We start from the raw sequence: 11,791 nt of genomic DNA on the forward strand, positions 1-11,791 counted from the left end.
TTGTGATCATTGCCAGAAGCCACACCCCGTCCCGCTCGCTTTAGAAGTTCACAACGAGAAAGTGTAGGCCACAGGCCTAGCCTGCAGAAATAATGACGCTCAAATTGAAAATCATTAAAGAAAATAATGAGGATTTCTATCAGCCTTATGGAGGTGTAGATTCCATCTCACATTCCAGTGTTACAGCTTGTAAACTAGGCTGCATGGGATTTATCTTAATGCGACTCCATGCGGCCAACGGCGACGTCCTCTTCAGGTATAATACCGGAAGCTTCTAGTGGATTTGACAGCTCTAACACAGTTCCGCCTCTGCCAAAACAACCGCGACTCCATGCGGCCAACGGCGACGTCCTCTTCAGGTATAATACCGGAAGCTTCTAGTGGATTTGACAGCTCTAACACAGTTCCGCCTCTGCCAAAACAACCGCGACTCCATGCGGCCAACGGCGACGTCCTCTTCAGGTATAATACCGGAAGCTTCTAGTGGATTTGACAGCTCTAACACAGTTCCGCCTCTGCCAAAACAACCGCGACTCCATGCGGCCAACGGCGACGTCCTCTTCAGGTATAATACCGGAAGCTTCTAGTGGATTTGACAGCTCTAACACAGTTCCGCCTCTGCCAAAACAACCGCGACTCCATGCGGCCAACGGCGACGTCCTCTTCAGGTATAATACCGGAAGCTTCTAGTGGATTTGACAGCTCTAACACAGTTCCGCCTCTGCCAAAACAACCGCGACTCCATGCGGCCAACGGCGACGTCCTCTTCAGGTATAATACCGGAAGCTTCTAGTGGATTTGACAGCTCTAACACAGTTCCGCCTCTGCCAAAACAACCGCGACTCCATGCGGCCAACGGCGACGTCCTCTTCAGGTATAATACCGGAAGCTTCTAGTGGATTTGACAGCTCTAACACAGTTCCGCCTCTGCCAAAACAACCGCGACTCCATGCGGCCAACGGCGACGTCCTCTTCAGGTATAATACCGGAAGCTTCTAGTGGATTTGACAGCTCTAACACAGTTCCGCCTCTGCCAAAACAACCGCTACTCCATGCGGCCAACGGCGACGTCCTCTTCAGGTATAATACCGGAAGCTTCTAGTGGATTTGACAGCTCTAACACAGTTCCGCCTCTGCCAAAACAACCGCTACAGAATCTATCCCCAAACCACTACATAGACAGCTGTATCCTTAAAACCAATAAAAGGTTTTGTGATTAAATACTTATCTGTGATGTATGATTATTGACGCTTTTGACTAATGATATGAATACCTTACAATTCTGAGGATCTAACCACGTTTGTTCTTGTAAACGGCATATGGGCCTGAAACCACCTAGTGGTATAGGATTCAAGCAGTTTATAAAGCATTGAGCCATGTCCAACCAACCTACAGCATATGGGTCATTCCACCTAGTGGTATAGTATTCAAGCAGTTTCCAACCAACCTACAGTATATGGGTCATTCCACCAATGCGGTGCCTTTTGAGAAGTGTAACTGGGTAAAAAATAAGAGTCTCCTGACTGTCCTAGAGTCTCCTGACTGTCCTAGTCTCCTGACTGTCCTAGTCTCCTGACTGTCCTAGAGTCTCCTGACTGTCCTAGAGTCTCCTGACTGTCCTAGTCTCCTGACTGTCCTAGAGTCTCCTGACTGTCCTAGTCTCCTGACTGTCCTAGAGTCTCCTGACTGTCCTAGAGTCTCCTGACTGTCCTAGAGTCTCCTGACTGTCCTAGAGTCTCCTGACTGTCCTAGTCTCCTGACTGTCCTAGAGTCTCCTGACTGTCCTAGAGTCTCCTGACTGTCCTAGTCTCCTGACTGTCCTAGTCTCCTGACTGTCCTAGTCTCCTGACTGTCCTAGTCTCCTGACTGTCCTAGAGTCTCCTGACTGTCCTAGAGTCTCCTGACTGTCCTAGTCTCCTGACTGTCCTAGAGTCTCCTGACTGTCCTAGAGTCTCCTGACTGTCCTAGTCTCCTGACTGTCCTAGAGTCTCCTGACTGTCCTAGAGTCTCCTGACTGTCCTAGAGTCTCCTGGGTGTCCTAGTCTCCTGACTGTCCTAGTCTCCTGACTGTCCTAGAGTCTCCTGACTGTCCTAGAGTCTCCTGACTGTCCTAGAGCCTCCTGACTGTCCTAGAGTCTCCTGACTGTCCTAGTCTCCTGACTGTCCTAGAGTCTCCTGACTGTCCTAGAGTCTCCTGACTGTCCTAGTCTCCTGACTGTCCTAGTCTCCTGACTGTCCTAGAGTATCCTGACTGTCCTAGAGTCTCCTGCCTGTCCTAGTCTCCTGACTGTCCTAGTCTCCTGACTGTCCTAGTCTCCTGACTGTCCTAGTCTCCTGACTGTCCTAGAGTCTCCTGACTGTCCTAGAGTCTCCTGCCTGTCCTAGTCTCCTGACTGTCCTAGAGTCTCCTGGGTGTCCTAAGAACACAAGACCAGGAGTGGTCAGCGGAATCCCATCGGGCTGTCCTTGCGTCTCCTGTCCTAGGGACTCACGTCTGGCTACCCTAGGTTCCGGTGTTAGCCCTTGCTGGGGTCCCAGTCCAGTCTGTCTCTAGCTGGCCTATAGGGTATCCTGTCTGTCTTGTCAGGCTTCCTGTCCTAGGGTCCAGGTCCACAGGGCTGTCCCTCAGTGGCAGAAGATGGTTGAAGCTTTATGTCCCAGGATGAAGAAAAGTAATGTGGCATAAAACCACCTCATCAGGCAGACTGACTGACTTACCAGAGACACACAGATACCCACTCACTCAGCTCCACTGAGTTAAGAGGTACTATAGAGGTGGAATGAGAGTGCTTGGAGAGCTTTATGCAGGCCTGCTGCCGGACATCGATCTGATTGATTAGATCAACAAGTCTCTCTTTATTAGCTCTAACAGAGTGTGTACAGTTGAAGTTTACATACACCTTAGCCAAATACATTTAAACTCAGTTTTTCACAATTCCTGACATTTAATCCTAGTAAAAATTCCCAGTCTTAGGTCAGTTAGGATCACCACTTTATTTTAAGAATGTGAAATGTCAGAATAATAGTAGAGAGAATGATTTATTTCAGCTTTTATTTCTTTCATCACATTCCCAGTGGGTCAGAAGTTTACATACACTCAATTAGTATTTGGTAGCATTGCCTTTTAATTGTTTAACTTGGGTCAAACGTTTCGGGTAGCCTTCCACAAGCTTCCCACAATAAGTTGGGTTAATTTGGGCCCATTCCTCAAAAAAGAAATGGTGTAACTGAGTCAGGTTTGTAGGCCTCCTTGCTCGCACACGTTTTTTCAGTTCTGCCCACACATTTTCTATAGGATTGATGTCAGGGCTTTCTGATGGCCACTCCAATACCTTGACTTTGTTGTCCTTAAGCCATTTTGCCCCAACTTTGGAAGTATGCTTGGGGTCATTGTCCATTTGGAAGACCCATTTGTGACCAAGCTTTAACTTCCTGACTGAGGTCTTGAGATGTTGCTTCAATATATCCACATAATTTTCCTTCCTCATGATGCCATCTATTTTGTGAAGTGCACCAGTCCCTCCTGCAGCAAATCACCCCCACAGCATGATGCTGCCACCCCCGTGCTTCACGGTTGGGATGGTGTTCTTCGGATTGCAAGCTACCCCCTTTTTCCTCCAAACATAACGATGGTCATTATGGCCAAACAGTTCTATTTTTGGTTCATCAGATCAGAGGACATTTCTCCAAAAAGTACGATCTTTGTCCCCATGTGCAGTTGCAAACCGTAGTCTGGCTTTTTTATGGCGGTTTTGGAGCAGTGGCTTCTTCCTTGCTGAGCGGCCTTTCAGGTTATGTCGATATAGGACTCGTTTTACTGTGGATATAGATACCTTTGTACCTGTTTCCTCCAGCATCTTCACAAGGTCCTTTGCTGTTGTTCTGGGATTGATTTGCAAAGTATGTTCATCTCTAGGAGACATAATGCGTCTCCTTCCTGAGCGGTATGATGGCTGCGTGGTCCCATGGTGTTTATACTTGCGTACTATTGTTTGTACAGATGAACGTGGTACCTTCAGGCGTTTGGGAATTGCTCCCAAGGATGAACCAGACTTGTGGAGGTCTACAATTCTTTTTCTGAGGTCTTGGCTGATTTCTTTTGATTTTTGCATGATGTCAAGCAAAGAGGCACTGAGTTTGAAGGTAGGCTTTGAAATACATCCACAGGTACACATCCAACTGACTCAAATGATGTCAATTAGCCTATCAGAAGCTTCTAAAGCCATGACATCATTTTCTGGAATTTTCCAAGCTTTTTAAAGGCACAGTCAACTTAGTGTATGTAAACTTCTGACCCACTGGAATTGTGATACAGTGAATTATAAGTGAAATAATCTGTCTGTAAACAATTGTTGGAAAAAGTACTTGTGTCATGCACAAAGTAGATGTCCTAACCGACTTGCCAAAACTATAGTTTGTTAACAAGAAATGTGTGGAGCGGTTGAAAAACAAGTTTTAATGACTCCAACCTAAGTGTATTTAAACTTCCGACATCAACTGTAAGTAAACTAATAGTGTTGAGACACCTGAGGTAGAACAAAACAAAACCATGTGTTTTCACATCTCTAATGTCTCCCTTGTATGAAATGGATGTTTGTTAAAAAAATATTTTACTGTAAAAGTGGTTAAATTGATCGATATTGTGAGACACCCCCTTAACTGAAAAAGTGCAGAATAATGCCTGGCTGGAGGGGGGGACACATAAACTCATGTAACCCAATATTGCAAGCTCTGATATTGCTATAATTTGGAATACAGGTAGTCAGTTGTGTGCCCCACATACACAAAGAAATAGCATTAGGATATCGTAATGCATCTAGGAAATATAGACCTGTAAACACGGAGATACAACAGGCGGAATATCAACAATGAATATAACCTTTAACGTTGGTAAGGGAAAGGGGGATACCTAGTCAGTTGTACAACTGAATGCATTCAACTGAAATGTGTCTTCCACATTTAACCCAACCCCTCTGAATCAGAGAGGTGCGGGGGGGGCTGCCTTAATCGACATCCAAGTCATCGGCTCCCGGAGAACAGTGGGTTAACTGCCTTGCTCAGGGGCAGAACGGCAGATTTGTACCTTGTCAGCTCGGGGATTCGATCCTACCCGCCAGGCTAGCTGATTAATAGCCACATTTCCAAGTCAAATGTGCTCTCATTCAGTGCTGTATGGTCATGAATACATACAGCCAAAAATACATACAGTTACACATCTTTTGATGTGTGGCTATTGTAATCGTCACACAAGTGGGCTCAAACATCCAAATTACAATTTTCTGGGGTCCAAAGTTTGTTGAAGGATTTTGTATCTTTAGCCCCTACTCTTGCAATTTAGTGAGGGGGTCACCACAGATTATCTTTGGGTCCACCCTGGACTTTGCCTCAACTCCAATATGGCGTCCAAAATCCAATATGGCTGCCATACTACCATTTGATGGAGGTCAAAGCACGTGTAAATATGAATTCTATAGATTATTGGTGCTAAACCGTGTTGTTGGAGTCCGGCATGCTAGCTGGCTGTGGCGTCTTATGACTAGGTGCCCTGGACGATTTTCACGGAAGAATACTGTACCTAGTTAGCTAGCTGAATAAACTAAGTTAGTCTATTCCTAGAAAACATTGAACCGCTGTAGTTTACAACAATTATAGTTTCTGAGGTGGAAGTTGGGAGAGTTATATTTGGGTGTTGTGGTGAGGGAGGCCCCGCTCTCTCCTTTCCCAGATGTTTAGTTAATTTCATTCCGATCTCCTTTGCATTATTGTAGCCATTTTCTGCAGCCTGTCAACTATGCCTCTGTCTATCCCTGTTCTCTCCTCTCCGCACAGGCTATACAAACGCCTCACACCGCGTGGCTGCTGCCTCTCTAACCTGGTGGTCCCTGCACGCACCACCCACGTGGAGTTCCAGGTCTCAGGCAGCCTCTGGAACTGCCGTTCTGCTGCCAACAAGGCAGAGTTCATCTCAGCCTATGCTACCCTCCAGTCCCTCGACTTCTTGGCGCTGACGGAAACATGGATTACCACTGAAAACACTGCTACTCCTACTGCTCTCTCCTCGTCTGAACATGTGTTCTCGCATACCCCGAGAGCATCTGGTCAGCGGGGTGGTGGCACAGGAATCCTCATCTCTCCCAAGTGGACATTCTCTATTTTTCCCCTGACCCATCTGTCTATCTCCTCATTTGAATTCCATGCTGTCACAGTCACTAGCCCATTTAAGCTTAATATCCTTGTCATTTATCGCCCTCCAGGTTCCCTTGGAGAGTTCATCAATGAGCTTGACGCCTTGATAAGTTCCTTTCCTGAGGATGGCTCACCCCTCACAGTTCTGGGGGACTTCAACCTCCCTACGTCTACCTGACTCATTTCTCTCTGCCTCCTTCTTTCCACTCCTCTCCTCTTTTGACCTCACCCTCTCACCGTCCCCCCCCCTACTCACAAGGCAGGCAATACACTTGACCTCATCTTTACTAGATGCTGTTCTTCTACTAATCTCACTGCAACTCCCCTCCATGTCTCTGACCACTACTTCGTATCCTTTTCTCACTCGCTCTCCTCCAACACTACTCACTCTGCCCCTACTCAGATGGTAATGCGCCGTCGCAACCTTCGCTCTCTCTCTCCCGCTACTCTCTCCTCTTCCATCCTATCATATCTTCCCTCTGCTCAACCCTTCTCCCTCCAATCTCCTGATTCTGCCTCCTCAACCCTCCTCTCCTCCCTTTCTGCATCCTTTGACTCTCTATGTCCCCTATCCTCCCGGCCGGCTCGGTCCTCCCCTCCAGCTCCGTGGCTTGATGACTCATTGCGAGCTCACAGAACAGGGCTCCGGGCAACCGAGCGGAAATGGAGGAAAACTAGACTCCCTGCGGACCTGGCATCTTTTCACTCCCTCCTCTCCACTTTTTCTTCATCTGTTTCTGCTGCTAATGCCACTTTCTACCACTCTAAATTCCAAGCATCTGCCTCTAACCCTAGGAAGCTCTTTGCCACCTTCTCCTCCCTGCTGAATCCTCCTGCCCCCCCCCCCCCTCCTCCCTCTCTGTGGATGACTTCGTCAACCATTTTGAAAAGAAGGTTGACGACATCCGATCCTCGTTTGTTAAGTCAAATGACACTGCTGGTCCTGCTCACACTGCCCTACCCTATGCTTTGACTTCTTTCTCCCCTCTCTCTCCAGATAAAATCTTGCGACTTGTGACGGCCAGCCGCCCAACAACCTGCACGCTTGACCCTATCCCCTCCTCTCTTCTCCAGACCATCTCCGGTGACCTTCTCCCTTACCTCACCTCGCTGATTAACTCATCCTTGACCGCTGGCTATGTCCCTTCCGTCTTCAAGAGAGCGAGAGTTGCACCCCTTCTCAAAAAACCAACACTCGATCCCTCTGATGTCAACAACTACAGACCAGTATCCCTTCTTTGTTTTCTCTCCAAAACTATTGAGCGTGCCGTCTTTAGCCAACTCTCTTGCTATCTCTCTCAGAATGACCTTCTTGATCCAAACCAGTCAGGTTTCAAGACTGGTCATTCAACTGAGACTGCTCTTCTCTGTGTCACGGAGGCTCTCCGCACTGCTAAAGCTAACTCTCTCTCCTCTGCTCTTGTCCTTCTAGACCTGTCTGCTGCCTTTGATACTGTGAACCATCAGATCCTCCTCTCCACCCTCTCCGAGCTGGGCATCTCCGGCGCGGCTCACTCTTGGATTGCGTCCTACCTGACCGGTCGCTCCTACCAAGTGGGGTGGCGAGAAGCTGTCTCCGCACCACGTGCTCTCAACACTGGTGTCCCCCAGGGTTCAGTTCTAGGCCCTCTCCTATTCTCGCTATACACCAAATCACTTAGCTCTGTCATATCCTCACATGGCCTCTCCTATCATTGCTACGCAGACGACACACATTTCATCTTCTCCTTTCCCCCTTCTGATAACCAGGTGGCGAATCGCATCTCTGCATGTCTGGCAGACATATCAGTATGGATGACGGATCACCACCTCAAGCTGAACCCTGGCAAGACGGAGCTGCTCTTCCTCCCGGGGAAGGACTGCCTGTTCCATGATCTCGCCATCACGGTTGACAACTCCGTTGTGTCCTCCTCCCAGAGTGCGAAGAGCCTTGGCGTGACCCTGGACAACACCCTGTCGTTCTCCGCTAACATCAAGGCGGTAACCCGATCCTGCAGGTTCATGCTCTACAACATTCGGAGAGTACGACCCTGCCTTACACAGGAAGCGGCACAGGTCCTAATCCAGGCACTTGTCATCTCCCGTCTGGATTACTGCAACTCACTGTTGGCTGGGCTCCCTGCCTGTGCCATTAAACCCCAACAACTCATTCAGAATGCCGCAGCCTGTCTGGTGTTCAACCTTCCCAAGTTCTCTCACGTCACCCCGCTCCTCCGCACACTCCACTGGCTTCCAGTTGAAGCTCGCATCTGCTACAAGACCATGGTGCTTGCCTAAGGAGCTGTGAGGGGAACGGCACCTCCGTACCTTCAGGCTCTGATCAGTCCCTACACCCAAACGAGGGCATTGCGTTCATCCACCTATGGCCTGCTGGCTCCCCTACCTCTGCGGAAGCACAGTTCCCGCTCAGCCCAGTCAAAACTGTTCGCTGCTCTGGCACCCCAATGGTGGAACAAGCTCCCTCACGACGGCAGGATAGCGGAGTCACTCACCACCTTCCGGAGACATTTGAAACCCCACCTCTTTAAGGAATACCTGGGATAGGATAAAGTAATCATTCTACCCCCCCCCCCCCCCCCCCCCCCTTACCACACCCCCCCAAAAAAAACATTGTAAAGTGGTTATCCCACTGGCTATAAGGTGAATGCACCAATTTGTAAGTCGCTCTGGATAAGAGCGTCTGCTAAATGACGTAAATGTAAATATATATATATATATATATATATATATATATATATATACAGTGGGGGAAAAAAGTATTTAGTCAGACACCAATTGTGCAAGTTCTCCCACTTAAAAAGATGAGAGAGGCCTGTAATTTTCATCATAGGTACACGTCAACTATGACAGACAAAATGAGAAAAAAATCCAGAAAATCACATTGTAGGATTTTTTATGAATTTATTTGCAAATTATGGTGGAAAATAAGTATTTGGTCAATAACAAAAGATTCTCAATACTTTGTTATATACCCTTTGTTGGCAATGACACAGGTCAAACGTTTTCTGTAAGTCTTCACAAGGTTTTCACACACTGTTGCTGGTATTTTGGCCCATTCCTCCATGCAGATCTCCTCTAGAGCAGTGATGTTTTGGGGCTGTCGCTGGGCAACACGGACTTTCAACTCCCTCCAAAGATTTTCTATGGGGTTGAGATCTGGACACTGGCTAGGCCACTCCAGGACCTTGAAATGCTTCTTACGAAGCCACTCCTTCATTGCCCGGGCGGTGTGTTTTTGATCATTATCATGCTGAAAGACCCAGCCACGTTTCATCTTCAATGCCCTTGCTGATGGAAGGAGGTTTTCACTCAAAATCTCACGATACATGGCCCCATTTATTCTTTCCTTTACACGGATCAGTCGTCCTGGTCCCTTTGCAGAAAAACAGCCCCAAAGCATGATGTTTCCACCCCCATGCTTCACAGTAGGTATGGTGTTCTTTGGATGCAACTCAGCATTCTTTGTCCTCCAAACACGACGAGTTGAGTTTTTACCAAAAAGTTATATTTTGGTTTCATCTGACCATATGACATTCTCCCAATCGTCTTCTGGATCATCCAAATGCACTCTAGCAAACTTCAGACGGGCCTGGACATGTACTGGCTTAAGCAGGGGGACACGTCTGGCACTGCAGGATTTGAGTCCCTGGCGGCGTAGTGTGTTACTGATGGTAGGCTTTGTTACTTTGGTCCCAGCTCTCTGCAGGTCATTCACTAGGTCCCCCCGTGTGGTTCTGGGATTTTTGCTCACCGTTCTTGTGATCATTTTGACCCCACGGGGTGAGATCTTACGTGGAGCCCCAGATCGAGGGAGATTATCAGTGGTCTTGTATGTCTTCCATTTCCTAATAATTGCTCCCACAGTTGATTTCTTCAAACCAAGCTGCTGACCTATTGCAGATTCAGTCTTCCCAGCCTGGTGCAGGTCTACAATTTTGTTTCTGGTGTCCTTTGACAGCTCTTTGGTCTTGACCATAGTGGAGTTTGGAGTGTGACTGTTTGAGGTTGTGGACAGGTCTCTTTTATACTGATAACAAGTTCAAACAGGTGCCATTAATACAGGTAACGAGTGGAGGACAGAGGAGCCTCTTAAAGAAGAAGTTACAGGTCTGTGAGAGCCAGAAATCTTGCTTGTTTGTAGGTGACCAAATACTTATTTTCCACCATAATTTGCAAATAAATTCATTAAAAATCCTACAATGTGATTTTCTGGATTTTTTTTCTAATTTTGTCTGTCATAGTTGACGTCTACCTATGATGAAAATTACAGGCCTCTCTCATCTTTTTAAGTGGGAGAACTTGCACAATTGGTGGCTGACTAAATACTTTTTTTCCCCCCACTGTGTATATATATATATATGTAATTAAATAATAATCACATTCCTTTCAATATTTTACCCAGATTTTAGCAGAGAAGCAGATTTAGTTTCTTTAAAAAAAAGAACCACCAGTCAGGAGAATACAGACAGCTCAAGAGAAATACTTAGATATGCAGAAAAATAGACATATATATATATATATATATATACATTTTTTACATAGAATTAAGCATAATGATTATGGCTATAGATTGCAAGAAAAAGCTGTTTCAGCGAACCTCACGTACTTTGTGCACCCTCAGATGTTTGTGGTGCATGACACCCCTGCCGTTGCCTGTATATCAATTACCCTGGTTTATTTTGTATTGTGTTATTCAGTCTTTAAAAGCCCTTAGATCGCAATATCCACTAAGTTAACATATGGAATTGTTTTAAGATGGTCATCAAATGTATCATTTAGCCATTTGATTTGGAATTTAAGGACCCTTGTAAGTATAAAAAAAAGATACCAAAATATTGGATGAAACATTGAATTTGGTCTTTACTGCTATCACCCATAGAAACGCATTGAATAACATATTCATAAATGGCAAAACAGAACATCAAAAAATTAATAATAAGTGTAGTGATGTCTGATAGTTATCCCCGTAATTGATTGGTTATGCGTGTCAGCGTCATAACCGGATGTGACTGACCTAGCGAACTACGCTAATATGACTAACCTAGCAATGAGGACTAGCAGATAGTAGCTCGGTGGACTGCATGTTATTTGTCTGATTTAAGAGTTATTAAACATAACTAAACCAGATAATTCACTGCCTGGTCTCCATCATGACATGGTGTCAGAATTATAGAACTCACACGCCGAAGATTACTGAGGAAAATTTTGAAATTCAACCCACCAGAGCCGTTTGATTTCTCGCAGCCGTCGGCGTGTCTGATCTGGAGACAACAGCTGTGTTCGAATACTCATACTAACCTCATTAACCCTACTATTTGTGACGTAAATTGAGTATGTAATATGCTTATTGGTCATAGTATGGTTATAGTTAGTATGCCATAAGTTCCTGGATGTCGTACTACATTTGCCAAAATACAAAGTATACAAGCAGTGGACACTATTTCCGTGCTTTGAGGGCCCATAATGCAATTCTTCCGAAAATGGGTGTGACTTCACAACATTTTCAGATTTGAAGAAAATGGTGGAAAATATGCAGCCGAAGTCCGACGAGAGCGGAAACAAATTCACTGCTTTAACTATGACAAATGTCAATAAAATGTGGAGC

Source organism: Coregonus lavaretus, assembly GCF_964263955.1.
Source record: "Coregonus lavaretus genome assembly, contig: HAP1_SCAFFOLD_236, whole genome shotgun sequence".
NCBI classification, from domain to species: Eukaryota; Metazoa; Chordata; class Actinopteri; order Salmoniformes; family Salmonidae; genus Coregonus; species Coregonus lavaretus.